This window comes from Leptonychotes weddellii, chromosome 2, assembly GCF_054177405.1.
Source record: "Leptonychotes weddellii isolate Sample4059 chromosome 2, ASM5417740v2, whole genome shotgun sequence".
NCBI lineage: Eukaryota > Metazoa > Chordata > Mammalia > Carnivora > Phocidae > Leptonychotes > Leptonychotes weddellii.
In genome coordinates this window covers 80,885,441-80,905,140 of record NC_138370.1, presented here as the reverse complement: position 1 = coordinate 80,905,140, position 19,700 = coordinate 80,885,441, and positions in this window count along the sequence as shown.

Genomic DNA, 19,700 nt, shown 5'->3' with positions numbered 1-19,700 from the left:
TTCTAGAACCCTCAATTTGTTTTTCAGAGTCCATCATCTCTCATGGTTCGTCTCCCCCTCCAATTCCCCCCCCTTCATTCTTTGTTTGTTTTTGTTTTTAGAATGGCCACCCTAACAGTTATGAGGTCATATCTTCTTGTGGTTTTGATTTGCCTTTTCCTGATGATTAGAGACATTGAGCATCTTTTCCTATACTTACTGGCCACTTGTATGTCTTCTTTAGAGAAAATGTCCTTTGTCCATTATTTAATTGGGTTATTTGTTTTGTTTTGTTGTTTGTTTTTTGCTATTGAGTTATAAGAGTTCTTTATGCATTTTGTAAATTACCCCATTATCAGATATATGACTTGCAAATATTTTCTCCTCTTCCATAACTTGCCTTCTCACTCTGTTGTTTGTCTCCATTGCCCTTACAGAAAGTTTTTGGTTTGATGTAGTCTCACTTGTCTGTTTTCTTTTTGTTGCCTGTGTGTTTTTGTTTTTTGTTTTTGTTTGTTTGTTTGCTTGTTTTTATTACAGAGAGAGAAAGCATGAGGGGGTTAGAGGCAGAGGGAGAGGGAGAGAGAGAATCTTAAGCACGCACCACGCCCAGCACAGAGCCCAACATGGGGCTCCATCTCAGGACTCTGAGGTCATGACTGGAGCTGAAATCATGAGTCAGGCACTTAACAGACTGAGCCACCCAGGCACCTTGTTGCCTGTGTTTTTGATATCATATCCAAGAAATCATTGCCAAGATCAATGTTATGAAATTTTACCTCTGTTTTCTTCTAGGAGTTTTATAGTTTCAAGTCTTATATCTCAGTCTTTAATCTAGTTTGAGTTGATTTTTGTGTATGGAGTAAGATAAGGGGTCAATTCTATTCTTTTGCATGTGTGTATCTAGTTTTTCTATACTATTTATTAAAAAGACTCTTCTTTCCCCAGTGGATAGTCTTGGCACCCTTATCAAAGATCATTTGGTAGTTTATGTGTCCATTTATTTCCAGGCTCTCTATTCAGTTCCATTGGTCTATATGTCTGTCTTTATGCCATTACCATACTGTTTTGATTAATGTAGCTTTTGAAGTCAGGAAGTATATAGACTCCAGCTTTGTACTTCCTTCTCAAGAATATTTTGGCTATTTGAGATCCATTGAGGTTCTATATGAATTTTAAGATTGTCTTTTCCTGTTTCTGCAAAAAATGCCACTGGGATTTTGATAGATTGTGTTGACTCTGTCAATCACTTTGTGTAGTATGGACATTTCAATAATATTAAATGTTCCAATTCATGAAAATGTGATGTCTTTCCATTCATTTGTGTCTTCTTTAATTTCTCTCAGCAATGTATTGTGGTTTTCAGTGTACAGGATTTTTGCCTCCTTTAGTAAGTTTATTCCCAAGTATTTTATTCTTTTTGATGCTATTATAAATAGGATTGTTTTCCTAGTTTCCTTTTCAGATTATTTATTAATAATCAGATATCACTTGTACCTTACTAAAAGAAGAAATTCTACAGTTTAATGACTTAAGAAAGGTCCTTCCTTTCAAGATTTTAAGCCATAGATGACATAGTGAAGATTAGGCACATTAACTAGATATGAAAGCAATGTAGATTGCTTTAACATTATTGTTAAGTTACCTTTAAAGTATTTACCATTAAAAACACCATGAAGTCTAAATGGGGTCTGAACCACACTTCCACTGTGGAGGGGTTTTCTCACACCAACAAGCAATTCTTGGGGCATCAGCAGGGTATCCAAAAATTGAACCCGATTCTGACATTATCTACCTGGAGATAGCATCAGATTCCTTATGTTAAGGGTTCAGTCCTACAAAACTGTCCCCCACTTCAGATGCCAGGTGCAAGCTCAGGTTGTTACCTCTCCTTCTGACTACCTAGCTAAGATTGGCAGTTCCCACAACCATTTCCTTAGAATTCAGATGCCAGTCACAAGTCCAGATTGTTACTGTACTTCTGAGGAACTAACTATAAATCAAAGGTTTCCACACTCTCCTTGGGTTTGATTAATTTGCTAGAATAGCTTATAGAACTCAGAGAAACATTTTATTTACTAGATTACTAGTTTATTATAAAAGGATATAATTCAAGAACAGCTAGATGGAATCCATGCATAAAGTAATGTATGGGGGAAGGGGTATGGAGCTTCCATGCCTTCTCTAGGCACACCTCCTTCCTTGAATCTCTATATGTTCACCAATATGGAAACTCTTTGAATCCTATTCTTTTGGGTTTTTAAGGGGGCTTCATTACATAAGCCTAAATGATTAAATCATTGACTGGATTCTGTAAGACTCCCAGAAACCAGAAATTGTCTCAGGAAAGAGAATTATATCTCTAGAAAGAGGATCAATATGTTTATGACTGAATTTCCATGATTGAGTAAATTTGGTTTATACCAATGAAAGTGAGGAGACCATGAAAGAGAGAGAGAGAGAAAGCTATCTTAAAAGGTATACGATAGTAAATGTTTTCCCAGTTGGAATCTTAGTGACTTTGAGGTGATTGTTAAGATACAACTGTGAACCAAGAAATTGAATAACTCAAAAGAAATGGATAAATTCCTAGAAACATACAACCGACCATGACTGAATCATGAAGAAAGAGAAAATCTGAACAGACCTATAACAGTAAGGAGATTGAACCAATATCAAAAATCTCCCAACAAAGAAAAGGCTGGAGCCAGATGGTTTCACTGGAGAATTGTACCAAACACTTAAATAAGATTTAACACCGATTCTTCTGACACTCTTACAAAATACTGAAGAGGAAGGAATACTTCCAAACTCATTTGTGGTGCAAGGATGGCTCAACATAGGAATATCAACCAACATGATGCAACACATTAGTGAAATGGACAAAAACCACATGACCTGTCTCATTAGATGCTGAAAAATCGTTTGACAAAATTCAGCATAACATGTTAATTTTTAATTTTAAATATTTTAAATGTTTGGGAACAAATTTTCCAGAATATCTGTGTATCATCAACCTGTAAAACTGACCTCATTGTCAGTTCTTAATAGTCTGAGAATCTCTGAGGGGCCTTTGCAACATCCTCAGCTGTAAAACAGAAATAATGAGATGTACATCATGGTGTTCTTACAACTCTCAAGAGAGTCAGTATGTGCAGGAACTTAGCTTGGCATATATTAGGGGCTCAAAATATGGTAGATAATAATGATGATTATTTACTTTGTTATTTTAAGACTTCAAGATTCTCAGTGAATTTATAGATTTGAATGAAGAATTCAAATATAATTGATATGCAGGATCAATAATAGTAATCCATTCACTATCAGAAGCACAGTGGAACTTTCATATAACTTAGATAGTTGCGATATTAGCATTTTTAAGGCTTTTTGTTACCAGCTAAAGATTTATAATTTTTTTCTTTATCGTCTTTCTTTGGTTAGGTTTTTAATTTTCCAGGCAACTCCCTCTTCAATAAATTCCAGGCATAGGATTAAAATGCATGCTACTGAAAAAGTACATAGAGATGAAGACATAGCTGCATACTCAAAAAGTTAGTATTCCTATCTGAAGTTATCGTCCAAGGGAGAGACAAAGAAACCATTTAGATACTTCTGTATTGTTATTTCCTTTCCAACCTGGCAGCTTGCATTATTTATAAAAATTTCTACACAGTGATAAATTCTTATGTGATAGAAGTGAGAAGAAAATGAAAAAAAAAAAAGAAAATTGTTTAGGAAGCAACAAAGTATTCAAGTGTATTTGTTTTTAATTCCATGTAATCTAGACTGTGTTTATGTAATGTTTCTTAATTGTGTATTTTTCTCCATTGTTATTAGTAAGGAGTCTTAACCATTACTCAGGCTGTATGAATTAGCACACACTGTCATGGTGGATTGATTCTTCCTTAGGTTATTTATTATAAGATGGTGTGTTTGGTACACTGACTATTTAAATTGAAAAATTATATTTCCAAAACATGCAAGGCAATTTAACAAAAAAAGAAAAACCTTTTTAAAAAAATTTACCACCAATTTAGATTCCAAGTGTATTTCGAAAAATGTCTGTTAGACAAAATTTTTATTGGATGTGAGAGCTGATGAACCTGCCTCTGTAGCTAGGATGTTAAAATTAGAAAAAAAATGGAAGTCAGTTTGCCTTGATGGCTTTGAACTCATAAATCTGATAAAATTCATTTAGTAAAGTAGAATACTTTTTGATAAGGAGCATTTAGCTTGTATGATTTTATAATTACTGGTGGAAATTAGGAGAAAAGGAAGAGAATGTACTGCTCAGACTTCATTCTAACTCTCTGGTCCCCAGCCTTTCCTGGAAGAGACTGCTTATGAAGACTTATATTTGCCCCGGCAAATGCTGTATTAGAACAGTTGAACACAAGCCTCAGGCACTCGATTAACTAAACTAAAGAAATGCCACTGTGATTCCAACTGTAATCTCTGGAATATGGGGCAAAATGAATTGTAGCCGATTCAAGATGAGCCATAAGAAAAAGCTATGTATGTAGAAGAAGAGGCCTGCTGTGGTTGAGTGTGTGATACAGGCTCTCACATATGGTAGAGGAGGCTATCTCCAGCCCCATCTAAAGAAAACGGAATAAAGTTCTGAAATCTGGGTCTATCAGCCATGTCCCTGTACAACACAAACCAAGTCAGACTCACAAACCAGTTTGCTAGGTAATTTTATGCTTTTTTTTTTTTTAAACCACAGATAATATGCATTATTCCAAAAAAGAAGATAGGGAGAGGGGTTCTTACCTATTACGCTGATATGCCTGAGAACAAGTTTTTGCCTAGCAAACCACTTCTACATTTAGCAAATGCATGACAGTTGGAAAGATCCTTCTTCTATTTACTTGTTATTTTTACGCCACTTTCTTTCTTCACTGGACACACACACACATACACATACAGAGTAGCAATAACTTCTAAGCTTAAAAATATATGTGGGGGGGTCGCATATGGGTGACTCAGTTGGTTAAGCGTCTGCCTTCGGCTCAGGTCATGATCTCAGGGTCCTGGGATCGAGCCCCGTGTTGGGCTTCCTGCCCAGTGGGGAGTCTGCTTCTCTCTCTCCCTCTGACCCTCTCCCTGCGTGCTCTCTCTCTCGCTGGCCCACTCTCTCAAATAAATAAATAAATAAATAAATAAATAAATAAATAAATAAATAAATAGATAAATAAAATCTTTAATACATATATATTTATACATATATAAAAAAAATATATATATATATTTTGGAGAATGGTAAAGAAAGGGTATATCCAGCGGATCACAAGTATTGCTAGCCTAGAAGCTTATGAAACTCTTGACATTGTTTAAAAGAATTATAAATAAGAGAATGTGCCTGTAGCATAGAAGAGGGCCGATTGTGAGTAGCAAGCATATGTATATATTATCAAATCATTTAAAAAGCTGTGGAAGGTTTGAGATTCTCTCTGTGACCCTTCCGTAGTCTGTGGGGTTCACTTGGATTCATCTTAGAACTCATTTGAGGTTTAGCAACTTGGCCCAAGTGCCTCTGTCCTCTGATGAATGAAACATGAAGTGGTGACAAAAGAGAGAAAAGGATTTTCTTACTTAAAAAGTTCTATGACTTGTAAAGGCTTTTTCCACCATGTGATTTTTAAAGATCAAATAGAACTACTATCCTCCTGTTTCGAATGTTTTGTTGGCATCACAGTGCTCTTTAAATAAACTCAAACTCCTTACTATCTACTACAAAGCCAGTTTCTTGCTCTGGTCATCAACATCAATCTATTATGGATTTCCTCCTCACATAGTATCCTTCAGATGCAAGGCCATTGTATTAGTCATCTTGGACTGTCATAACAAAATACCATAGCCTGGGTAATTTAAACAATAGGCATTTATTTTCTCACAGTTCTGGACACTGGAAGTATGAGATCAGGGTGACGAACATGGTCAGATTTTGGTGAGAGCTCTATTCTTGGCTTGCAGATGGCTACTTTCTCACTGTGTTCTCACAGGGTAGAGAGAAAGAGAGAAAGAAATCTCTTCTTTTTTTTTAAGACCATAGTCTTTGGGGATTAGGGCCCCACCCTTATGAATTTATTTAACCTGAATTACTTCTTAAAGACCCTATCTCCAGATACAATTGCATTGCAGCCTAAGGCTTCAACATGTGAATTTTAGGGGGCTGTGATTCAGTCCACAGCATTACAACCCTGGTCCTCCCAAATGCATGTCCTTATCACATGCAAAATGTATACATCACATCCTACCAGCCCCTAAAGTCTTAGCTCATTCTGGTATCAACTCTGAAGTCTAAAGTCTAAAGTCTCATCTAAGTATCTTAGCCACTCCTTGCTCAGTGGGGAGCCAGCTTCTCCCTCTGCCTGCCGCTCTCCCTGCTCGTGTTCTCTCTCTCTGACAAATAAATAAATAAATCTTTAAGTATCTTAGCCAGACATGGATGAGACTTGAGGTATAATTCATCTTGAGGCAAGATTCCTCTCCACCTATGAACCTGTGAAACCAGACAAGTTATAATTTTTTTTAGTATAATTGACATACAAAATTACATTAGTTTTAGGTGTACAATTTAGCAATTTGACAAGTGTATACGTTATGGTATGTTCACGCACAAGTAGAGCTCCCATCTGTCTCATTACATTGCTATTACAATATCATTGACTATATTACTTATGCTTTGCTTTTTATTCCCGTAACTTACTCATTCCATAACTGGAGGCCTTATCTCCCTGTTCCCTTCACCCATTTTGCCTAATCCCCTTCCCCTCTCTCCTGTGGCAACCATCAATTTGTTCTCTGTATTTATAGTTCTGATTCTGCTTTTTGTTTACTCATTTTTTTTAGATTTCATTTATGAGTTGAATCATATATTTGTCTTTCTCAGTCTGACTTATTTCACTCAGCATAAAACCTTCTAGATCCATCCATATTGTCTCGAATGGCGCAATCTCATCTTTTTTATGGTTGTGTAATATTCCATTGTGTATATATACCACATTTTCCTTATCCATTTGTCTACCAATGAACACTTAGGTTGCTTCTTTGTTTTGGCTATTGTAAATAATGCTGAATAAACATAAGGGTGCATATATCTTTTCAAGTTAGTGTTTTTGTTTTCTCTGGGTAAACACTCATAGTGGAATTATTGGATCATATGGTATTTCTATTTTTAATACTTAGAGGAGCTTCCATGCTGTTTTCCAAAGGGGCTATACCAATTTACATTCCCACCAAGAGTGCACAAGTGTTCTTTTTTTTCCACATCCTTGCCGATAGTTGTTTCTTGTATTCTTGATTTTGGCCATTCTAAGAGTCATGAAGAGATATCTCATTGTGGTTTTGATTTGCATTTCTCTGATGATTAGTGATGTTGAGCATCTTTCCATGTGTCTGTTGGCCATCTGTATGTCTTCTTTGGAAAAATGCCTATTCAAGTTCTCTGTCCATTTTTAAATCAGATTTTTGTTTGTTTGTTTGTTTGTTTGTTTGGTGTTGGGTTGTATGAGTTCTTTATAATTTTAGATCTTAGCCCCTTATTGGATATATCATTTGCAAATATCTTCTCTCATTCAGTAGGTTGTCTTTTGTCTTGCTGATGGTTTCCTTTGCTGTGCAAAAGCTTTTTATTTTGATATAGTCCCAATAGTTTATTTTCACTTTTGTTTCCCTTGCCTTAGGAGATGTATCTAGAAGAATGTTGCTATGGCTGATATCACAGAAATTACTGCCTGTGTTCTTTTCTAGGGTTTTTATGATTTCAGGTCTCATATTTAGGTCTTTCACCCATTTTGAGTTTATTTTTGTGTATGGTGTTAGGAAGTAGTCCGGATTTATTCTTTTACATGTAGCTGTTCAGTTCCATTCTATCTTAAGCCTTGAGAATAATCCTCTTTGAAGGTCTGCCTCCAGGTCCATTGGGGTGGTAGTGTCACCTTCCTGGCTCTGCGGGGTAGCTTTACCACTGCAGCTATTTGCAAGGGCCCTGCCTCTGTGCTCTTGAGAGGGCCCCACCCCTTCAGCTGTCGTAAGGTCAGCCCCACTGCTTCAGGACAGGGGCAGGATCATCCTGGCCTTCTGGAAACCTGAGATGGGGTCCCATCCTTTATAACTTAGGTGGAGGTAACAACATTGCTCCCTGAGCCTCTGGTGGTGTCAGCCCTGACCATCTCTGAATTGCCTTTGGAATCATTTTTCACTTTCCTTGAAGAACAGTATATGCTTTAAACAACCGAAATTTACTTTTTCACAGTTCTGGAGGCTGGAAGTCTGAGATCAGGGAGCTAGTGTGGTTAGGATCTGGTGAAAGCCCTCTTCCTGGCTTGCATATAGCCTCCTTCTCCCCATGTCCTCATGTAGCAGACAGAGATCTCTTTCTCTACTTATAAGGTCATAAGTCTTATGAGATTAGGGTCCAACTGTTATGATCTCATTTAACCTTAACTACCTCCTAAAGGCTCTATTTCCAGATACAGTCACATTGGGAGTGAGGGCTTCAACATAGGAATTTTGGGAGGACAAAGTTCAGCCCATAACAGCCCTCTTTAAGATCCTCACTTTGGGATTTCAGCAGCTACTCTTTTTCTTCTGCTTAGAACACTAGTTTCCTTGTGCTTTGCACAGCTGACTCCTCATTGTTCAGAGTTTATGTGTCTCTTTCCTCTTCTGACAGTTTATCCTTGGCCCCTTCAGTCTAAGGAACATTACCTGCTACCCATTAGTCATTCTCTGTAAATTCACTGTGTGTTTTCTTCAGAGCACTCATCATAATAAGATTTGTCTCCTGTTTGCTTCAGTTTTAGTTTTCTCTTTCCCCTATTATGAGGGAAGAAACTTCATTCACTGTTATTATGTTTGGCATCATGCTTGGCACATAAACGACTTCAATAAATTTTTATTAACGTTATTAATGAATGATTTAAAAAACTTTAATACATATTTCACTTTGCAATCATGTTAATCTTCTAATAGAACCTGTTGGATACTATGTTCCCAGGTGCTGATAGTCTTTCTGTTAGGATGAGTCACCTTCAGAAATAAGTGAAAACATGGTAGGTGCCAGAGAGTGTTAAGAGTGCCTAGATTCCTTCAGATCTGAATTAGCCTTATCACTGTGGAGAGTGCCTATGTATACTTAGCCTTATCTTTTTTTTTTTTTTTGAGTTCTTAGTGAAGGTTTTACTTTATTATTTGTTTTTTAAATTTTTAAATACTTTTTTAAATTTGGATATAGTTGACAAAGTTATGTTAGTTTCAGGCGTACAACATAGTGATTGAACTTCTCTATCCATTATGCTATGCTCACTGCAAGTGTACTACCATCTATCACCATACAATGTTGTCACAGTATCATTGCCTATATTCCCTTTGCTGTGCCTTTTATTCTCATGACTTACTCATTTCACAACTGGAAGCTGGTATCTCCCACTCCTCTTCACCCATTTTGCCCTCCCCCCACCCCTCCACTCTGACAACCATTAGTTTGTTCTCTATGTTTATAGTTCTGATTCTGCTTTTCGATGGTTTATTCATTTGTTCCTTTAGATTCCATGTATGAGTGAAATCATATGGTATTTATCTTTCTCAGTCTGACTCATTTTACTTAGTATAATACCCTCTAGGTCCATCCATATTGCACAAAGGGCAGAATCATCCTTCTTAATGACTGTATAATATTCCATCGTGTGCATATGTCTGTGTGCACATGCATGCATGTATGCATGTATGTATATGTATATACATATGTATATATATGTATATATATGTGTGTGTGCACACACACACACCCCACATCATCTTTATCCATTTACCTGTAGTGTAGCCTTATCTTTTAAGTATACAATTGCATTGGTAAAATTTAGTTTGCAGTTGAAGATAATTAGACACCTGCCTAAGTTACTTAACTTTGTAATAAGAGATGGTTTACTGGAAATTTGATAGTTCAAAAATGGTTGTCCAGATGTCTTGATTCTTGATTTGATATTTCCCAAATTTGCTAACTAAAGAGTCTTTATCCATCAAGATGTGTTCAGTTTTAAGTAACAGAAAATAAATAATGAAGAAATAGTGTCTTAAATCATAAAGTGTTTTATTGTTTACATAATAACAGAACCATGAAGTCTCACGGTTTTGGCCACATCGTGCAATAGCATAATCATGAACAACTCTTTCTGTCTTTTTGTGTCACCTATTTTAATATGTTGGCTTTTTACTTTTTTTTTTTTAAAGATTTTATTTATTTATTTGAGAGAGAGAGAATGAGAGAGAACACATGAGAGGGGGAGGGTCAGAGGGAGAAGCAGACTCCCTGCCGAGCAGGGAGCCCGATGCGGGACTCGATCCCGGGACTCCAGGATCATGACCTGAGCCGAAGGCAGTCGCTTAACCAACTGAGCCACCTAGGCGCCCTGGCTTTTTACTTTTGTGTTTGTCACTGTTTGGTCACGAGATAGCTGTCATAGCTTCTGGGATCAAATCTATGTTTAGGGAAAGAAGAAAGAGATGACACCAACAGTTTTCTTCTTACATGTGTTTTCAGATAAAGTGAGGATAAAAAGACTTTCACCAAAACTTTACAGAAGATTTTCATTTAAGTTCCATTGACTGGGCTGGGTCACATCACCACATTAGCTGCAAAACTTGAAAAAGAAAGGAAGATATGAACAAAATAGAATTTATCTTGGCAGGCTAAAATAAATAAGGATTCAGCTCCTGGAGAGGACTGCCTCCTCTGAGAGAAAGCCTTTCTTCCCCTATTGATCACAAAATTAGGATTCTGATGAGAAGGAAGCAGGGAAGAAATAATGAAGGATTCTTTACCAGCTAAGAACCCTGTCATTTCATAGATTAAGAAAACATAGTAGCAATTATTCAAGACTAAAATAAAATAATCTTTTTTTTGGTAAAAAAATTGAAGAACAAATGGTTCACAGTTAACATATAGATGGACATTTTGGGGGGAGTGACCATTGAGTGGAAAACTTTAGCAGGACTGGTCAGCCAAATAATTTAAAGATATTTGTATTATTTTAATTTATTTCTAACATTAAATGCATTTAGCATTCATTTTATGTAACATGTAGTCACTGTTTGCATTTGAATTGAGATCTTAATATTCTATTTTGCATATATACCACATTTTGTTTATCTATTAATGTGTTGGACACTTGGGTTGCTTCCACCTGTTGGCTATTGTGAGTCTGCTGCTAATGAATGTGGTATACAAATCTACCATTGAGTCTCTGCTTTCAATTCTTTTGACTGTATACCCAGAAATAAAATTGCTGGATTATATGGTAACTCTGTTTTCAAATTTTTTTCTTATTTCCAGTAAAGATTCACTAGAGAAACAAATACTGAATAACTTATTATTTAAAATGGTTTTAATAAGTTCAGGGTAAATATTCTATCTTCAATTTTTTGAGGAATTGCTATACTGTTTTCCATAGCGGCCATATTAGTGGACCACAAAGAGTGCACTAGGGTTCTAGTTTCTCTACATCCTCAACAACATGTTAATTTCTGGGTTTTTTTTTTTTAATTAGTTTTATTTTACTTTTTTTGTCGCCATCCTAGTGGGTATGAGGTGGTATCTTACTGTGATCTTGATTTGCATGTTTCTGATGATTAGCAATGTTAAGTATCTTTTCATGTGTTTATTAGATATTTATATATTTTCTTTGGTGATATCTTTTATGTATAACTTTTCAAGTCTTTTGCCCGTTTTTAAATTGCATTGTTTGCTTTCTTGTAGTTGAATTAGAAGAATTCTTGATATAGTCTTAATATTAACCAATTATCAGATAAATGATTAGCAAATATTTTCTCTCATTCTGTGGGTTGCCTTTTGGCTCAATTGATTGTGTCCTTTGGTGCACAGAAATTTTCAATTTTAATATAGTACAATTTTGTTTTTTTCTTTTGTTATCTGTGCTTTTGATGTCATGTCTGAGAAATCATTGCTAAATCTAATATCATAAAACTTCCCCCTATGTTTTCTTCTAAGAGTTTCATAGTTTTAGCTCCTAGATTTAGGTCTGTGATGCATTTTGAGCTACCTTTTGTATATGATACAAGGTAAAGGTCGAACTTCATTCTTTTTCATGTGAACTTGAATACACATCTTTTTAATATCTGGTAAATAAAGTAGAAAGTACATAGAAAGAAATTTTTTAAAGATTTATTTATTTGAGAGAGAGACAGTTTGCGCATCCAAATGGGGGAGGGGACGAGTGAGAATTTTCAAGCAGATTCCCTGCTGAGCACAGAACCTAATGCAGAGCTTGATCCCATGACCCATGAAAGCATGACCTGAACCTAAACCAAGAGCCAGATGCCCAACCGACTGAGCCATCTAGGCACCCCCACAGAAAGCATTTTGACTATAGTTTGAAATATGGTGGTTGTCTTCACACTGTATGATTGAGTTGCACGTTGAACTAACAACTTCTTTGTGGAATATGATTTTTATTTGAAAAGATGATTGACAGGAAGATTTTCATTATTCAGACTAAGGTATTGGCAGAACTTTTTTTGAAAACATATGAAGAGATCTTGTCACTTGAATGTAGAAAATTGTAGCAACAATTTTTTGTCAATGATAAAATTAAAAATTTGATGTGAAAATAAGCACTTTTGGGAAATTTAAATATCTGTCATCTGTGAATGTGACAGTTTTCCAGCTTAACTTTTCTGGTGAGCTTAGTAGTGATATTAACAAATGTGGTTTTATGATCTTGTACTATGAAATATGCTAACACTTGGAAGATCTCCCTAACTCAATAAAGCAGTGTTTTCCAAATGACCAACATTTATATAGTGTTACAAAATCATACATGAATAAAAGACCCATTTAAAGTGCATATTAGACCAATAAATTTTAATGTGACAAAATAAAAAAAACTCAGCAATAGAGGTTCAGATTCCACATTGCAATTAATCTTTAAGAGCTATCATTTTTTGGATTTTGGTTTAGTATCAAAGAAGAGCTATAAATATCTGTAAAGACCAACAAAATGCTTCTCCCACTTATAACTACATTACCTAGGTGAAGCTGGATTTTCATCACATGCTTAAATAACATATTACAGCAGTTTGAGAGCAAAAGCAGGTATGAGAATCTAGCCATGTTGCATTAAGCAACACATTAAAGAGATTTGAGAAAATTAAAACAGTGACAGTAAGGTGTCAACGTCTCCGTGCCCTCTAGTGGACAGAGATAGGAAATATGTATATGTGTATAATACTCTTACATGTAAATATCTGACCAGTATGCATCTATAATATTTCTATTTGTGTCAATGCTATTGTCTGAATGTCTGCGTCCCTCAAAATTCACATTGTGGAGTCCTAACAACCAATGTGGTGGTGTTAATTAGAAGGTGGAGCCTTTGGGAAGTGATTAGGTCATGAAAATGGAGCCCTTGTGAGTGTAATTATGGCTTTTATAAAAGAGAGCCCACAGAGTCCCTAGCCCTTCTGTTTTGTGAAGATGTAAGAAGTCAGTGGCCCAGAAGAGGCCTTCACCAAACCACGCTGGCACCCTGATCTTGTACTTCCAGCCCCTGGAACTATGAGAAATAAATTTCTGTTGTTTATAAGATGCCCAGTCTTTGATTTTTTTGTTACAGTAGCCTGAATGGACTAAGACAATCAGTAATATGTATGTGTTATAAAATCATGAGTTATACTAATGTTTACTATTCTACCCCAGTACCTCAGAGCTCTTTCCAGCTTTCACTCTTTCCAGGTTTATAAATATCTTCTCTGCTAATGAGAACATTGACTCCCTTTATCCTCAATGCTTTTATTTATTTGCTGAATGTAACCTATCTCTCAACCATACTGGCTATGTTCTTTCTATAACCTTGTCTGCCATGCAAGTTCAATGAACCTCTCTCAAGAGTTTTCCCTCTGATGAGAGAAATAGGCAATAAACAAGCAAAGAAAATAAAGCTTCAGATAGTTACAAGTATGGTGAAAACAAAAGAATGAAATAAAAAGTAGAAATGCTTTATAGGTGATTAGGGAAGCCTTTTCTGGGGGATGATTTTGGCCTAGAACTCCAGTTTTGAGAAGGAGCCAGCTTTATGAATACTGGGGGTCTTATCAGTGGGGAGGTGTTCTTGCTGAAGGGATGAAATTAACAAAAAAGATTGAGGCAGAAAGTTTGGTGGTTATATCAGTGAGGAAGAAAACTTCACTAAGTAGCTTAATCAAACATAGGTTTACTTTTTGATATGACAAGAAGATTGGAGTAGACAGGTTTTGGACTACTTATTTTGGTGTCCTAATATTACCAGCACCACGTCTCTGGGATTCTCTTGAGCACTGGTGCTTTGGACTGGCCTGGGAGAGCCAGTTGTTAAATTTTCAGAAATTTGTGAACTGGTTGTGAAACAGGAATTATTATTTTTAAAGATTTTATTTATTTTTTTGTGAGAGAGATACAGAGATAGTGAGAGAGAGCACAGGTGGGAAGGAGAGGGAGAAGTAGGCTCCCCGTTGAGCAGGGAGCCCAATGCTGGGCTTGATCCCGGACTCCAGGATCATGACCTGAGCCATGGGCAGATGCTTAACCGACTGAGCCACCCAAGCATCCCTGAAACAAGAATTATTAAAATTAAATTTTACAAACAATGAAATTATTTTTAAAAGGTAACAAATACTCAAAACTCACCCCTTCCTAATTATTTTTACTATATTTCACTATTATCAATGCACTTAAGGTTATTTATAACTATCGTGTATGGTGGAAATACTGTATAGTGGTGTGTTTGTTGCACATATTTTCTCAACTTGATGTTAAATGACCTGATATTGTTGGCTTTAAATTGAATAGGGTGGTGGTACACCAAATAAATCAGCAAATGCTACACATAAGGCTCCCTCTACTCCACCTCCCCTTACACTGTGGAAAAACAACTTAAGTATTTCATAGCACATGATTGTTCTTGAGGCTTTTTATTTATGCTACCAAAACATCTGCTGCAGCTCCAGTTCTGACTTACAAAGACAAGGTGAAGGGTTGAGGCAGGGGTGGGATGAGAAAGAGATGGGGGAGGGTTGGGGAGGGGGAGATGAGGGGAAGGTGGCTCCTGAATTAGAAAAGCTAAAAGTGAAAGTGTAAGGGGCTACTTCTAGCTGGATGGTGTTAGGGAGAAGGGGCTGTAAGTTGTGGGTTGGCTAGGCCACTCAGGAGCCCCCCGTGTTTGAGGAATGCTGAGGACTCTGTGACTAAACATAGGGTTTAAGGAAATAATGGTAAAATAATGCAGATGGAGAGGTAAGACACACGTGATTAGAAAATAGATGATTTTTTGTAACCTGCCCTCCCACTTAATGTGTGATGGGTCTTTTTATGTTGTTAATTATTCTTCTACAACACAATTTCTAAGACTTCAGAGTATTCCATTATTGAATTCTTTCCCTAAAGGAAATTTAATTAATGACTTGGAATATCTTAATATTATTTAGTGTTCATTGTTTGCCACTCATGGTCAACAACCCAGACCATGTTTACTTGTATTTCACGAGAAAAAGAAAGGGACGGGAGATAATCCGGTTAAAAGTAGAAATTGGAAGTATTGTCAGGGGAAAGCTTACCATTTTCACGTTTTGATTATGGTATTCACTTGGTGAAGGATAAGGAAAAAATTAAGAAATAAAAGACAATTTTGACACCTTAGCCTTAAGCTTCTGCACTAAAATAAGAGGAAAATAATGTTCATATATCAAGGGAAATAGGTTACAAGCTGAAGCATGCAAACCTCTTCACACAAGCAAATGTACTGCCCAAAAGGAATTAATGGTACCCTACTTATTTTCTTTGAAATAAGTTTAGAGACTAGAGCTCTGGTAAAAATTTAGCAACTGAATGCCCAATTGAATTAATTGAACTTCCCTGGGAAGGAGAATTCTAGTTATCGCTTTTCTATTTTTCCAAACTTGTTGCTATTAAATTACAATAGGCACTTAAAGCCTGTGAAAGCCTGGGCTGTGGTTCTAGAGTTCCCGAGGCCGCTCCATTCCCAGATGAACTTCCTGTGAGGGAAAGTCTCTGATTTAGCTACTTTTAAAGGTGGAGACTCCATCAATTTTAGAGCTTTTAGTTTCCAAAGAAGAATAAAAATGAAGAAAGTTTTCACATGGAAAATATGAAGCCTTTTTTTGTTTGTTTGTTTCAGAGTATATTTTCTCCTTTCCCTATAAGATTCATTTAAGAATTGAGTGCTGTCAAACCTGTCAGGGGAGCAAAGATGATTTATAGCCTAAAAGAAGACTGAACTCAGAAATAAAAATGAAAAGAAATGTGCTAATCTCTTCCCACTGGGGAAGAGTGCAATTTAAATTAAGGAAGCAGCACCCTCTTGCACACGCACACCCCGACTTTTCAATGAGATATCAAAGTAGGGCAGATTCTTTGTATCAGACAGAAAATGTGCTGGAGTCAAGATTTTCTTCCCTGTTGTCACCAACAAGTAGCCTGAAATAAATATTTTAAAAAGAAATTTGACTGATAGCTCCTGTTTGCCTTTCAAATTATCATTTCATTTTTATTTCCTATAGTTCAGCATTTTCATTCAGACAGCTATATTTCTGGTCAGAAAGGGAAACCAAAAGTGGAATCATATGATAGAGAAAGTTCTCCTGTACTTATCATTCCAAATGCCGGAATTACAGATGATGTGTTAACCTGTGACATGCTATTCTGTTCTTACATTTTTTGATAAGTCAGGAATTCGAAGAATAATAAAAGTGTGAAAAGTGTAGATATTGTTTCCTGAGAGAGCCTCTTTCCATCTAATGTTGCACTCCAAAGAACGCGAGGAAACCCAGAAGCTGCTGCCTTTTTGAAAAGCATCTTGACATTTCTCTTAAAAGGAAAAGATCGGCTACATTTTGAATTCCTTACGTGACTTCTCCAAATAATTTATTGGATGCTTATAATGTGTCAGTTATTCTTCTAAGCTCTTTATTAGTATTGTCTTGTTTAATCTTCACAATAACCTTATGTGATAGTAATATCTCCTTTTTATAGATGACAAAATTGGGGCTTGAAGAGATTTAGTAATGCTGCATAGCCAATAAGCAGTGGGATTACAGGAGAGCCCAGTCTTTTAATCATTACGATTGCTTCCTAACACAAAACGTATAGGCGAAATGAGAGTGAAAAAGCTGCACCGCAATAAATAGACATTTGTTTTTACCCCTCCCCTTCTGAGCCCTTTGTTCATAACTTGGTGTGGAGAGGCAGAGGTGGGGATGGGTGGAGCCAGGTATCCACGCTGTGGGTTTATGTGTTCCAGCGGCAGACTAGAGAAGATGAAAAGCTGATGTAGAAAGGAAAACAAGGAGGAAAACTAGGAAAAATGATAAACTGCATGAATTTTGATGGCCATAGCATTTAAAAACTCCCTACAGACAATTTTCAAAATGCCTCTAACCTGGAGGTATTTTCTGTGGATGCTGGTATCTAAATATTTCAAAACCACTCATCATTCATTTCTAGATTCCAAAAACCCTACCCTAGAAATCCTTCTGTTAAGAAATGAGATGACTCCTGCTAGTTTGGACTTCCTATAACCTTAGAAGTTATGTATTTTGAACTGGTCTTTTTTTTTTTTTTTCAAAGATTTTATTTATTTATTTGAGAGAGAGAATGAGACAGAGAGAGAGAGAGCATGAGATGGGGGAGGATCAGAGGGAGAAGCAGACTCCCTGCCGAGCAGGGAGCCCGATGGGGGACTCGATCCCGGGACTCCAGGATCATGACCTGAGCCGAAGGCAGTCGCCCAACCAACTGAGCCACCCAGGCGCCCAGAACTGGTCTTTTTTTAAAAGATTTTATTTACTTATTTGAGAGAGAGAGAGAAAGATGAGCGCAAGCATAAGCAGGGGGAGGGGCAGAGGGAGAGGGAGGAGCAGACTCCCCGCTGAGCAGGGAGCCTGATGTGGGGCTCGATCCCAGGACCCTGAGATCATGACCTGAGCCAAAAGCAGACACTTAACCGACTGAGCCACCCAGGTGCTCCTATTTTGAACTGGTTTAATGAGAGTCAAACATAACCCATATTCTTAAGGGTGTTTTGCGTGTCAGAGTATATTCATAGAAATAAATCCTTAAATTCTAAGACAGGCTAGAGATCTACCACTTTTCTGATTAGGAAGAATGGGCCATAAAAGCAAATCAGGATAGGATGACCTAAAGATATGGATATAGAACGTAGCAGATGAATCAAAAGTTCTGACCTGACTGGAGATGGTTGTTGTAAAAGTAGACATGGCAATTTTTTGGGAAACATCCTCTGGCAGTATATTAATCAGGCATTGGATAGCATCTTGCACTCCAAAATACTGCCATGTTGTTTTTTGTTGTTGTTGTTGTTGAATGGTCTAAGTTTTTAAATATTTAATCTATCATATTTCTTACATTTATATATGAATTTCCTCACAGAAGCTAAAGGTTTCTTTACCAATGTAAGCAGTAAAATGATAGATTACTCATATTTACTGTGGGAACTATGCTAGAAGTGGAATTATATATACATATAAATTAGGTTAAAGAAATCCAAAAAGTAAAACTCAAAGTTGAAAAACACATTATTTTATTTATTAATTAGATGGTTCACCACAGATATCAGGCTTCTAAAGGAATAATGGAGTTTTCCAAGGAAAAGAAAGATGAAGAAATAAGAGAGTTTACCAGAATGAAAGGGGGCCATTGGTTCTCTTAGCCCATGTAGTGATTTCTCATTGCTTGGATAGATGCAGTTAGTAAGAGAGAATTTCAGTGATGTGGACCCCCTGTTGGGCGTGTTCTGGGGTCTTGTGTCCCATGAAACCAGGAAGTGGGTAAGTAACTATTTTATGAAATCAATCATGAAATAGTTATGAACATTCAGAAAAAAATTGACTCACATGTCCACCAAAATATAGAAAGTAGTATTTTTTTTTCTGTTAATCTTTGTGGAAAGTTTATTTTTTTCAACTCTAGTGCTATACTTCCAGTAATTCTGCAATATCATAATTTTCTACTTTATGCAGGCTCCAGAAAAATTCTCTATTTTTTTTTAAGATTTTATTTATCTGACACAGAGAGAGAGAGAGAGAGAGAGGGCACAAGCAGGGTGAGCAGCAGAGGGAGAGGGAGAAGCAGGCTCTCCGCAGAGCAGGAAGCCTGAAGTGGGGCTCAATCCCGGGACCCTGGGATCATGACCTGAGCTGAAGGCTGACGCTTGACTGACTGAGCCACCCAGGTGCCCCTCCAGAAAAATTCTTTAATTGTTGAATGCATCTATTGACTTGCATGTAGCCACAGAGTATAAAAATTTAATAGATATATAAAATACGAAATATGAAAAAAGTCTTACATAAGCAAAAATCTGGAATTTGCAAATCCCTCAATTTAAAAAATTTAAAAATCCATATTTTTAAAGTGGGGATTTTGGGTAAATTGTAAACTGTGTTTATGCTTTTGCCATGTGGCATAAATATTTTCAAACTGCTTATGCATATCAAGATGTCTGTGAGTGTCTTTGCTAACTATTTGTAGTTTTTAAAGCAAAACTATTATAATTTTAGAGTATTTTGGAAAATATGCTATGTAGCAAAGTCATAAAAGACTTCATTCAATGATGGTATTGGCCTAAGTGCTGACTTTTTTTTCCTGAAAAATCAATAATTTTAGAATGAAAAAAGACATGATGAAATAT